We start from the raw sequence: 13206 nt of genomic DNA, 5'->3' as shown, positions 1-13206 counted from the left end.
AAATCGCTGCGAGGGAAATGAGAAGGAGCATGCGTTGTTTGATTTGCAATTTCTCCGCAACTAAGGCATTTTTCGGCACAGAATCCACGCTAAAATAGCTATTGGGAGGTCAGTATTTGTTAGGAACCAACTTGCTGGTTGCCTTCAGTGTCCTTTTAACAAGGAGGACACGCCTTCTTACTCTGGCGCAGGTGGTGATGGTAATGATGATGTCTAACGACTTAAAAGGTCAATATAGACTATCTATAGCTATGGCTGTGAAGCTACATCACGACCTCTTCTTGGGTTTTTGTCCGTTGTCACTACTTTGCACAGATCGTCGGTTTCTAGATGCAAGTGTAAGTGCGAAAGAAAGATGGACGCTGCGTTTATTTAGGGCTTCACTAAGGCTTCGGCATTCCATCAGGATTATTTCTGTCTCGTAAAAGTCGTCGCAGCATATTTAGGACCCGTTTCCTCGAGCGCAATAAGCCGGGTAAAGTTCTCAACTACGACTTCAGTGCTCCCTAGTAATTAAATCGTTTGCGAAACCAAAAAAGCGTGCAGATAAGTTGGCTTTTTCATTGGCTTTCCGACAACTGACTTATTTTTCGTGACCGACTCCGAATTATAGTCGGTGGTCACCAATATATTGTAAGCGCGAACTTGTGCGTACGGGCAAATGGTCCCAGTTCTCGTCCTGTCGCGAGTATTTATTAGATGCAACGCATCTCTTTAACTCTTTCGCTACCGCCAAAAAATTGACTAATTTTAGGGGTCCAAGAAAATTTTTTTTTCCTGTTAAAAAATTGGTTAGGCACTACTTGCAGGAACACAAAATGCAGATTATTTAACGGCCTTTCCAATAACACCGGTTTTTTAAAGGTTTTTATATATCATAGTTGTAAAAAAAATATCAAAATCAAAATTTTTGTCAAGTTGTCGAAAAAAATGATAAAAAAGGAGTTGTGTTTATCAAACCACCGGTAGTAGAAAAAAATTAGAATATACATTTTGTAGGCAAACATTTCAAAAACACGCCCTAGAAAAAATGTCGACTTGCGTGGAACAGTTTGTCAGATATAAAAAAAAATGTTAGCATGAACGGTGCTCGTGTCATGCGGTGAAGCCCAACCTCCATTTCAAAATGTGCAATTTCGGGTGGTTTCCTGGAATAAACCTGGCGGTTTGTCATTATCAGAGGCCCCAATTTGCCCCCACATAACGTAAGAACATCATGTCAACGGCTGACTTTTAATTTACAGCGAGCACAATATTTGGGACTAGCACGTGATGCGGAAAAAAACATGCATGAAGTTGAAAACGGAACTCCGTGGCTGATGCTTGTTGTCGTTCACGCTCAGTTATCTCTCAAAACATAAAGCTGAGCTTTATTATCATCTTCTTACTCGCAATTGTAGCCTTGCTCGCAAAAATGAGGTACGATGAGCTAGAATCGTGCCCTGCGATCTTTGGCCGAGTAGCAGTTGCGCGATGAAAAAGATCAGCACAACGAGCCTCCTCTATTGCAGCGCCACCTAACAATTTTCAAATAAAGCAGTACAAAAACTTATCGGAGACTACGTCCGAATAGACAGTTCAACTAAGGAGCATCATTAGACACCCGGATATACCCTCGCATGGAAACGAAACTGAAGGCGAACAGCTGGCAGTGTAAGGCCGGTTTGAAGCACTGTTGTCGGCGGAACAGATATCTGCTGACTGGGTGTGATCTTTTGACTTGCATCTGAAGTTCTTATCGCAGAAACCGGGTTATGGAAGGGGGGAAATCAGAAGCGGCGTGCTTTGTTCGAGGATCAGTCGCGGACGCTCCAAGCGCTATAGCAGGTAGCCTTGAAGTTGGGTAACTGCGTAGTAGCGCTAAATATGAATTTCGCGATGCAGAAACGAAACCAAAACTGTTGTAAACTGTTTGCGAATGGTCCTGGGGTAAGTAGAACTACCACAGTACTTAGAACAACGTGCGCAAAGGCAATAAAACTGCCTAAAATCATAAAGTAGCTTTGCAACCAGGCACTCCTTGACATTTTCAGCCGATTTCTGGGATTATTACTGTCAGAGCGCGAACCTGATGATTGAAAATCATTTGCTAGTTCCCCATTCAAGCCCTGATAGCAAAAAACAAGCACTGGTGCAGAGTAATTACGAGTTGCACGCATTCTTCGTTGGTAGCAATGACGCGCGATGACCACGCCCCTTTTCCACACCCAGGTGATTCAAAAGCGTGTCAAAAATCCAGTTTCTGTAGCAAAAATGAAAACAAAGCTGATTTTGAAAGGCCATTTTCTGATCTAACTCAGAACAGCTTTACTTGTTCGAGAAACGCCTGGAACGCTATGAAAAGAGGCTCCCAAAAGTATCGATCAAATTGATCTATTTTGATAGGCGCGGTAGCAAAAGAGTTAACTCGCCTTGTCCCGCGTAGTTGTCGCGGCGTAGTCCGCATCCCTCCCCCATTCTCCTCGCCGCGGCAGCTGCGCGCTCCGCCGCTCTCACCGCAGCGCCATCTGTGCGTCGGCGCGGCCAGCGCGCAGCTTGCGCTCGGCTGCGCTCGCTCCCGTCGCCGTGCCAGCTGTGCGTTAACGCGCAGCTTGCGCTCGGTTAAAAATTTACACAATCTTCCCGCGAGGGGAACCATGGGGTAGATGCGACGCATCGGGGGTGAACATGCCCTGTAAATAGGATACACAACAACAGCAATCCACACGCTGACATCGCTAACATAACGGAAACGCAACGGCAACCCCCGATGCGTTGCATCTACCCCATGATTCCCCTCGCGGGAAGATGGTGTAAATTTTTTCTCATGTAGTTTCTTGCTCCCAAGCGCACATCTAAGGAATAAAAAATGGCCGCGTATCGGCTCGCTTCGCTGCAAATAACACGATAGCCTTGTGCCACCCGTTTCCCGCCAACCTCTCCCGCTCTTCTCCTCCCGGGTCGCTTCTTCCACGATAACCACCGCTTAGGTTCAAACGTAAGTGCCCTATTTCACGAAAAAAAAGCAACGTTCTTGTTGTAGTGGTTTTCCGATCAAAAAATGACTTCCGCTAAAAAGAGACTATAAATAAAACATTGAAGCCCGTGTGATATTTTAACCAGGATCTTCATGTTACAGCCGACTGCGTTATCACCGGACTATATCCGCACGTTAGCAGCGGCGGAACAGAAGTCATAGTAGTCCAAGTGAACGTTACGGCACGTCAGGAGAACAGGGGCGCTTTAGCCGCGCAAAACTCTCATTCCAGGGACGCTCGGGCCTGTGTGACCAGTTGGCTTGTCACCCAGGTTCGTACCAAGACGCACCATTAGACGAATAAACGAAAGCAACGAAAGGAACAAAAACACGATGTAGCAGTATACAAGCCCGTTGACGCAATGCGAAAAGGCGAAGAGACAAAGTGGGGGAGAGATACGCAAGTAGAACGGAGCAGTAAAGATGTGTTTATTACGTATCACCTACCCAGCTTTCGCTTTCAGAACACGGAAGCGCACTTAGGCGCCCCGAATGATTCCGCTCGCTGCAATTGCCGTATTCTCGCCGTTTCGCTTTGGCCGGTGGCCGCCCCGCCAGCTGAGCGGTTCCCTCGCTTGCAGCGGTTCCCAGGGAACCTGCGGTGGCTAGGGAACTTAGTGATTCCATACCCGCCGCAGCTGACAGCGCCGCTCGCCACGCAAAAAATAAAATAGAAATAAAAATGGAAAATAAGAAAAATACACAGTAAAAATGAAAATAATAAAAATACACAGTAAAATAAAAAATAATAAAAATAAAAAGAAAGAAAATTGTGTACATTACAGTCTCGATAAACGGAACTTCAAGGGACCGAAAAAATTAATTCCGTTTAACAGGAGTTCCGTTTACCGAGACAGATGTGTGAAAGTGCAAATTTATGTGCGTACACACCCTTAATACGGTTTAATTGAACTCTAAGCACTAGAAGGTGAATGTAGCTGAGAGTTTTTCAGAAAGGAAGGAAACCAGCAGAGGTTTAGGCACAGCAGTCAGAAAAGTTGGTTTGGCAACAATGAGTCGCTGTGCACTACAAAATGCGTAAATTATTTTGGTTTGAGTCCTTGCAGCTGCATTTTCACGAAGGCTAGAGGCCTCAACTTGGCGAGTGCTTACGAGCCACGGAATTTAGAAGACGGCAACGCGGTAATGAAGCACGAATGGTACCACGATGGCAAACGAGGCGGCAAGAGCTGAGCCCTGTAACCTCGGCGTCTTGAACCGAGATCGAACGACTGGAACAAGAACTGGATGTCGCATTCGTTGCGCTAACACGGCTGACGACTAACGAGACGAGGTTTACGAGGCCAACGAGGCTAAAGAAACATGAAAAAAAAAAGAAAAACGAAACAGCCGGAACCGTAAAAAGCTAATTCTCATGCCGATGGGTTTCAGTAGTCCCATTTCTGATTCCGTTTATAGGGTGGCGCGGAAATTTTAGTACCGATTACCGAGATTTTCTTGCGTTATCTGAATACAAAACCAACCGACTTACAGGCTATTGTGAATAGTAACGTTGCTATTGTGTGTTTAAGCGGCAATTAGGTTTTACCGATTTCCGTTTATCGAGATTGTACTGCATATAGAAGGGCTGGCTCAGTGGGATTTGTCATCTGATATGGAAAGTGAGTCGGAGAGACTGTAAGAAGCAAGGCTTCGTCGTCGGAACGACACCAAGAGGAGGAAGCGAGCCGAGGAGACGGAGGAAAGACGAGCCGCACGCCTCGAGAAGCGTCGTGACCGTGCACAGAACCAAGTTAAACAATAACGTTAACTCCACCTCTCGCTACGCACATCCAGGCATAACTGAGTCGAGCCACAGCCAATTACTTTTCCAGAGTTTATTGTCGCGGCGTGCCTCGTAAGCGAAGTGGCTTTGCTTGAACAGTGCGGCACTTTTACAGGTGCCTTTTCTATGGCTCAAGAGATAACGCCACTCACGTCGCGAGTGATTTCACGCTTGAAAGTAAACGGAGGAAGATCCTTGTTGGAGAGACGATTGAGTTGAGTGCTCCCGCCACCCGCCCAAGTGCAGCATCCGAGCGTTAGCTGCCGTGTAAGGAAATGTCACGCGTTACTGTTAAGCCTGGTTTCCTGCTTCCGCCTACGCGCTACACCCATCGTCGTCGTCGAGTTTGTGCAATGCAGGAATCCGTGAAGTTCCATTTTTTGACACTCGAACGAGTCGAGATTAATTCAATCAAGAAAAAATTGCTTTCTACTGTTTACCGCCTAGAATTACAGGCAATGAAGAACTGAGAACATCGGGATAATATTTCATCATCATCATCATAATCATCATCACGAGCCTGTTTGTGTTCACTGCAGGACGAAAGCTTCTCCCAAAGATTTCCAGCCACGCCTACCAGTGCTAGCTGAGCCCATGCTTTTCTCCCAAATTTTTGTACCTCATCTCGCCAACGAGTTCTCGGCCGACCCCCAGTGCGTTTGCGGTCTTTTGGCAGCCAGTCTGTCAAACGGATGGTTCACCTGTTGCCCCTCATTCTCATTACATGACCAGCCCATGCCCATTTCCGTCGCTTAATTTGAACTAGAATGTCCTCCAGCTTGGTTTGTTCCCTATCCATGCGGCTAATGGTACAATTCATACAGTGATCCAAATTATTTATTTATTTATTTATTTATTTATTTATTTATTTATTTATTTATTTATTTATTTATTTATTTATTTATTTATTTATTTATTTACTTATTATTTTAACATACTGCAGCCCCTGTGGGGCTATAGCAGGAGTGGGGAGAATGTACAACGTTTATGTGCATGCACGGGTGTACAGCAGTCGTACATAAAAACAAAGTAAACAAAAAAGTACACAGATGTATACAATAAACAAGGTATGCATATTTATACAACATTTTCAGGCAGGTTTTACACCATAGACTAAATAACCTACGCACGGGCTCATCAAAGAGCACGCACATATTATATATAGACCAGGCAGAAATGCTTCTAAACACAATATCCGTGTTAAAGAAAAAAAAGGCATTGGTTAGTTCTCTTAAAGTGAAGTCAAAAATTTATTCGATGGGAGGGAACGTACTTGGCCTGGCAAGGAATTCCAAAGTTTTGTTGCGCGTGGAAAAGAACTAAATTTAATTGTGTCAGTGCGTGGGTGGCAAGAGGAAACGTTCAAGTGATGGTTGCTTCTTGTTGTTGACGGCTTAGCTAGTGTTACATAGTCACACCCGATTATAATGAACCGGGATAGAGCGAAGTATGCTATATATCCAACAAAAACAAGTCAGATACAAAAATACATGCGAAACATATCCCTCATGACAAAGTTCACATCGGATATATCAAACTTGGTGAACCTAGAATTGCCGCCGAAATGCATAGTCTCACAGCGGTAATTGAGATGTTATTGACCGCGGTCGAGACCTTGAGCCTCACATGGAGCGACGTGACGCTCGACACTTTCCATAACTGAAGCAGAGTGGAAAGCCGGGCCAGTTGAAAATGGTTCACAACTGCAACTGCGCACAACAAAACGGGCCCATAGAATTCCTTCGGGGATTTCCTGAGTGTCTTCGACGACCAGGTTGCCGTCACTGTGAGCCCCTCTGATGCAGACACCGTCGTCGATGTTATGGCAGCTGGTGCTGTTGAAAACTCCAAAGAGACAGAGGATGTCGCGAGTGAGAGCCGTCTAATGCTTAATGAAGCGCTTTGGGCAGTTGATATGCTCATACATTATTGCTTCGAAATTGAAGGACCCGGACTGGAACACTGTGCTAGTTGACGCCCCCAAAATGAAAGTGAAAACTAGAATCATTTCTTTTTTGTGAAGTAGGAAGTTGAGGTGGAAAGTAGACTTATTGCTTACAATAAATGAATCGTTTTGTGTATGGTAACAACATACTTCATATTCTGTTGGTTTCCGCATGCGGGGATGGGGGAGGGGGGGGGGGGGGTAAGGGGTGTCTCGCGTATTGCGAACTCGTAACAAAAACTCGTTATCGGCGGATTTCGCTATATTCAGCTATTGGATATATCGAACTAATTGCGGCGCATATTACAGTTCGCTATGACCGGGTTTCAGTGTAGTCGGCAGATGACAAGCAATACGAAGAGTGAATGATGCGGTGGAAAAAACTGAGTGAATCTACGCGCCGGCGCGTTGAAAGTTGGGTTGGTTTCAGGGATAAAAGGGCTGTAGTTGGTAAAAAGTTGCGGTCATATCGACGGCAGGTAAATCGGACGGCTTTCTTTTGTATGGCTTCAATACCGTTGATGTCGCATTGTTTGTGCGGGCTCCATACGACAGAGGCCTATTCAGGTATCGGGCGCATTAGTGTTTGTTACATGAGTAGCTGTGTGTCTTGTGGGGCTTGGGTCAGTGTACGTCTCAGATAACCAAGTTTTTTTTATTTTTAGCCGAGAAGTAATCGATATGGTTAAACATAAGCTACCTGTAATGTTAACGCCAAGATATTGATATCGGGGAACCGTTTGCAATTGAATATTACCTGAAAAATAGGGGAAACTGAACTCGGATGCACTATTGGTAACAGACATGACTACCATTTTGCTGAAATTAATGGTCATCTGCCGTGGTTCGCACCATGCGCAAAATTCAGAAAATGACTCGTTTAGACGATGGTGATCTTCGTGCAATGCAATTGCATCGTACTGGACGCAATCATCTGCGTAAAAGCGAATCTTAGAGTTAATGTCTTTAGGCAAGTCGTTTATGTATAGTAAGAATAGTAATGGTCCCAGCACTGACCCCTGACAAACACTGGTCGACACACTGGATGGTGATGATTCTGCCCCTTTATAAATTTGACAAACTGAACTGCGAGCGGTTGGATAGAAAGTTTTAGATACATTTAACGACTTTGTGTTATTCAATATGGCTTGTAATTTGCAGATGAGGTTTGCGTGGAGCACTGTGGGGAAGCTTTCGAAAATTGAATAAATACTGCATCGGTCTTGGTTCCGATACATAGATTGTGAGCGATTTCGGGCACAAATTCGGTTAATTGAGTGATGGTACTTGGTACTGAAACCTTGCCTGAACCCGTTTTGGACGTTAGACGGGAGGCAACTTATTCATCTCTAGATGCTGCATTATGTGTTGGCAGATTATTTGCTCCAGCATTTTACCCCAATAAGATGTTAGTGATACAGGGCTATAATTGCTAAATAGTTGCTTGTCGCCAGATTTATATAATGCCAACACTTTAGCTATTTTCTATGAACTAGGGACTGTGTTTGTTACAAGTGATTTATTGAATATAATAGTTAGATAGCGACATGTTCATAAAGAGCAGCGAACTAAGAAAATGTTAGGAATCCCACCAGTTCCTTGGCATTTCTTCGTGTTAGGGTTCAGTATAATATTTAGGACACCTTCATCACTGACCGTGACATCACTTATGGCTAGAGAAGGTTTAGGGCTGGAGAACGGTGGAGAGTGGCCGTTGTCTCTGTTGAACACGGATTGAAAGAAAATATTAAATGCGCTTGAGATTTTTACTGGATCATTTGTAGTTTTGTGGTTTATTTTAAATGGGTTAGATGCTGTCTCTTTAGGCCATTTAAATGACCAAAATTTGTTGGGGTTACTAGTTAGCAAGCTATGTAGCTCCACTCCGAAAATAAATCTTTCGCAGAATGTATTTTGTTCCTGAGTTCCTGTTCTGCTTTTTCGAATGTGGCGACGCTATGAGGGCGGCTGGTGGATTTCGAACGCCTTAATCTACGCACGCGGCAGGGCAACTGAAGGATTTCACGTTTTATCCAATGGACACTCGCATTTTTCTTTTTTGTTTTAGTGGAAACAAAACGTTACATACAAGATGTAACCAGGCTTTTGAAGGTGCTAACCAGCGAATCGACATAGCTATTGATGCTTAACTCCAAAAAAAAAAAAAGAAAGGCGTCGGCCAAGGTGTCAATAATTTAATTATCATCGACACGGTAAAAATCTGGAAAAAAAGAGATAGAGACGTGCGGCTTGGGGACTGAGCACGGGAGGCAAATTAGTACTGCCCTGTGGTCCTAAATTCCATCGACAACTTCACAGTCGTAGCATTTTTCGTGGAGATTTGAGCTAAGAAATACCAAATCTAGTAGAACATTTAGCCGTGTGTTTTTAGCTACCGTTTGCGAGAGCCCAAGTGACAGTTATGTTAATTAGTTCGTCGCAGATATTTGCCTCACGCCCGAAAGAGGTCAGAGAGTGCCAGTTTATTCCCAGAGCATTAAGATCGCCAATTAAGGCAAAGCTCTGAAATTCACTTACGTGCTCGTTCATCAACGGGCTAAGGCTATGCAACACATCAATTGAAGAGCCTACAAAAAATGTCTACAACGGTAGAATTCCGGTTCATGTGAAGCTTGCACCAGACCGAGTAATCATATGATGGACCCTGGATGATTGTGAATTTTATATCGGAACGGATAAGCACCGCAACGCCTCCTTTCCTCCCGGTCGGCTGATCGGCACGAATTGCGAAGTGGTTATGCAGAGTGAGCTCATGATTGCAAATACCTTCATGCAACCAGGTTTCTGTTATACCGACTATGTGCGGCGAATAGGAAGAGATTAGTTTGATGAGGTCAGGAAACTTATTGGTTGCGCTTCTGGCAGTAAGATTTATTATCACTAAGTTGGTCGTATGTCCGGGCAGTCAGAGGCAAGTTGTAGGAGGTGTTACTGAATAGGGAGTAATAGAAAATCCGGGCAGCGCCGACGGCGACGGAATAACTACAGCCGAATGTTCTGTGTCTGTTGCTAGGTGACCGGGGACCATAACTAGCCCATTTGTGGCTTCGTCCCAGTTGTAGCAAATGTCATCATTGAAGAAGTGATCAAAGCGCATTTTTGCAGAACAGCCGCTACTGAGAAAGCTTGCGGAAGCATCCCCCAACTTTTTTCGGATACCGCGCACTCTAAAGGAGTGCTTCTCGGTAATACTGAAAGTGGCTTCTTTAAGCTTCGGAATATTGCCACGTAGCTGACGACGACGCACTTTTCTTGAAGAAAAAACAAGTTTATTAGAGCGAACTCGTGCTCCCCTAACAACTGAAAGAATACACAGGCCGCGAAGCAGCAGTCAACAAAGTGACGTGTGCAGGTGTCGGGTTTCGAATACTGCGCCGTCTGCTTTGTGGGCATTTATCTTTTGGCGCGAGTGCTTCTCGAACCGTCTAATTTCATCCAGAACACTGTAGATCAAAGATGATTATTCTAGGCTGTTGACGTTAGTCCAAAACGCTCTCCCTATAAAAAGAGATAACACGTGCGGCATAAAAATAAAGAATGGAACACGTGCTTCACTTGCCACACAGATAACACAGACCGGCGCAGCCTTGCGGTAAAAACAAAACAAATAAACAAACCAATGCATGGTTCGCGGCAATATTTTTTAGTATCGTTATTTTCTCCCGAAAATCCAGAAGCGTTATTTTCACACGACATGCTCCAGCAGAAGTTATTTCAGAAGCAGAAGTTATTTTCCAGAAGTTAGTTTCCAGCAGAAGTTATTTTCTCCCGAAAATCCAGAAATCCAGGCGAAGGGCGCAAGCGCCCTGCGCCTGTTTTACCGAGCCTGTGCAAGCGTTCGACGCTTGGGCATGCTACCTTTAATTTCGATAAGAATAACTGGGAAACTGTAACCATAAGGGTTTCACTGTCCTCGTTACAGTCTTCCGGTAGTCCTTGTAGAATAATCCTATTGCGTCTCGATCAATTTTCCAAGTGACATCAGTGACTTGTGACTTGTGACATCACAAGTGTCACAAGTGACTTGTGACATCAGTTTTCTTGCGGTTTAATCAGCTGACGCAACTTGCGAGCGCCTACTCTCGCTCGTGGGTTCAGTGTCCTTTCCCGATGATGTAGATTCTAATGCCGATACACCAGCCTCAAGTGCGCCAAAGCGAGCATTGAACTGTATCTTGATATCGGCTATATCGCGAGCGATTTCTTTTTGACTAGCTGATTGTCGAGGTTATGGAGGGGCTATCACAGCTATCTTGCGCATTCGGTTGTACCGGAAGCATTTGCATTCTGAGAGCAGTGCCTGTTTTCGAGCTGGTTGGAGGGGCTTCCTTCGGGGACCTGGGTTTTGCTCGAAATCACCACTCACTATTAGTCCATTAAAACAATACAGTGTATTAGAAAAGGATACAACGAGATTTCGTGGGAAAAGAAGCAGCGGCAAAAAAACAATCGTCAGACCTGGCGCAGTACGCATTGTTCAGATAACGTACCTGCGTGAAAGATAAGAAGAGCCTGAGCGTGCTGCTGTTTCTGCTGCCACATTGCCCACTGGATGAGAGCGCCGTGGCCAGGACCTTTGGTCTTCCGCTTGTTGAAGTCACACGTCTGTGGGGCACGATAATTGGACAGTAAAATTTGATGCCAGGCAGGCGGAAAGCTTTCAAGCCATTAGTGCACACGCTGATGTGCACATCAGCTCCATCGCCAACGAGGGCGACAGGACGGTAGTCGCGCACGCGGCTGATAAGCTGTTCGCGTTCCCTGAGAAGGGCGAGAGCAGCTCTTGTCCAAGATGCTGTAGTACCGGGCATGGCAGCGTCATTGATAATCGTTCCGGCCAGGCAGCTAAGGAGCTGCGTAAAGAAAAAGAAGGGCTGAGCATGCTGCTGTCGCTCCTGCCACATTGCCCACTCCTTCAGTACATTTCAATACAGGTGGGCCTAAAAAAATCCTACTTGCGTCATTGTATTCCGTCTTTAAATTATATGCGCTCGCTGGCATTACATAGGAGCCAATAGAATTAATTGTACAGCTCACTCTGAACAGCAGGAAAATACAATAGTGAAGCAGTTAAGCTAAACGCAGTAAAATATGGGGAGGAAACTGCACATACAAAAACACGTGAAATTAAAAAAAAAGATGAAGAAGTGTTATAACAACGGTACTAAACATAATGAATGTCCAGCTAAAGAGCGGAAGCTTGGGCGAGTTGGTGATACATTGCATTGGGTGGAAACACAAACTAACACGGGACTGGAGAAGAAAACAAAATACATAGACACGAAGCGCTACTATCAACTGATTTTTTATTTTGAAATAGCAATGCTTATATACACTATGTATGTTGGTCACTGTAACAGAATGTAGACATCAGGGAGCCTTAAAAGATAGCCGTAAAAGATTGTACATTGTCACTTGGAACACTAAGCCATTTATAACTATTAGCCAGGAGCCGATAGAGAGTGCAGTGCCTTTGTTGACAGTAATATAGAAGGAAGGCTGATACACTCGTCCCCTAATCTGCGAATTTCCGCCGCTTCTATAATTTCTCGAATGGTCTGCTCTCAGTTTCGGCCTATAACCGTGCAATCTTCAAGCCGCCGCCTGCAGCCGCACCGGAGGCAATGTGAGCCCAAATGTGGCACTAGCAGCATGTCATGCGTTGTTGTTGGGTTCCTGTAATCGTCACGTCGAATCCTAACTTGCGGTACGAAAAACTGAAATTTAAAAACGAATGAAAAATTTTTAGGCACGATATAAAACTGGGCGATTAATCAGGTAAACCATTTTAAGCAGCATTTTAAGGGCCCATGAAGAAAATAACAAGTTTGTTTTATTCGAAATAGTTGGTGTTTATCGTGCCCCCAGCCCTTGTCCGGCTGCAAAAGATGCTGTATACACTGAACGTAAACGACTGCAGCCACAATTTTGATTCTCCTGCTGGATAGTGGGTTTCGTGACATATGCGATTATATATCCTGGGGAGGTACTTAAAAGAACGTTAAGCATGCGGACTAGGGCTGCAGCGAACTGCACAACGTCTTCTTTGCTATCAGTATTCCTAGATGGCGCCACAATACCGCTGAGGGCCGCTGACCACCGTCGATTCGTTTTTGACCAGATTTGTGCCTGGAGAATTTTTGTTACCGTTGATAGTAATCACTTCGTGAAACATTGGGTATGCTCGACAAAGAGAGTCACAGAAGACAATGTCGCTTATGCCAGTTGGCTAGCGTAAGCTCTACGCGCCGAACGGCTATGCAGCTATACCGGCATAGGGCCCGCAGTACTCACTGGTGCTTTTATGTTTACGTGCGCGTTCATAACTTTCATTGCTTACGCCAGCATTTTTAGTGCTATTAAAAAGATATACATTAAATATAAGCGCAAATAGCTCCTTCTGCAAGCTTATCACCCTCGGTATTTTTTGCGTTGGAT

General features: G+C 44.7%; 1 protein-coding gene across 2 annotated transcripts in view; it reads left to right on the top strand.

Annotated features, from left to right (window-relative positions):
• LOC144179519 (ATP-binding cassette sub-family G member 1-like) overlaps positions 1–13206 on the top strand; it is a 95404-nt gene that overhangs the window by 48878 nt on the left and 33320 nt on the right. The window lies entirely within an intron of this gene.

The sequence above is a fragment of the Haemaphysalis longicornis genome, unplaced genomic scaffold (assembly GCF_048455015.1).
Source record: "Haemaphysalis longicornis isolate Haplotype H1 unplaced genomic scaffold, Haemaphysalis longicornis Haplotype H1 scaffold_4, whole genome shotgun sequence".
In the NCBI taxonomy this organism is placed as follows: domain Eukaryota; kingdom Metazoa; phylum Arthropoda; class Arachnida; order Ixodida; family Ixodidae; genus Haemaphysalis; species Haemaphysalis longicornis.
This window is presented reverse-complemented; position numbering and strand designations above follow the sequence as displayed.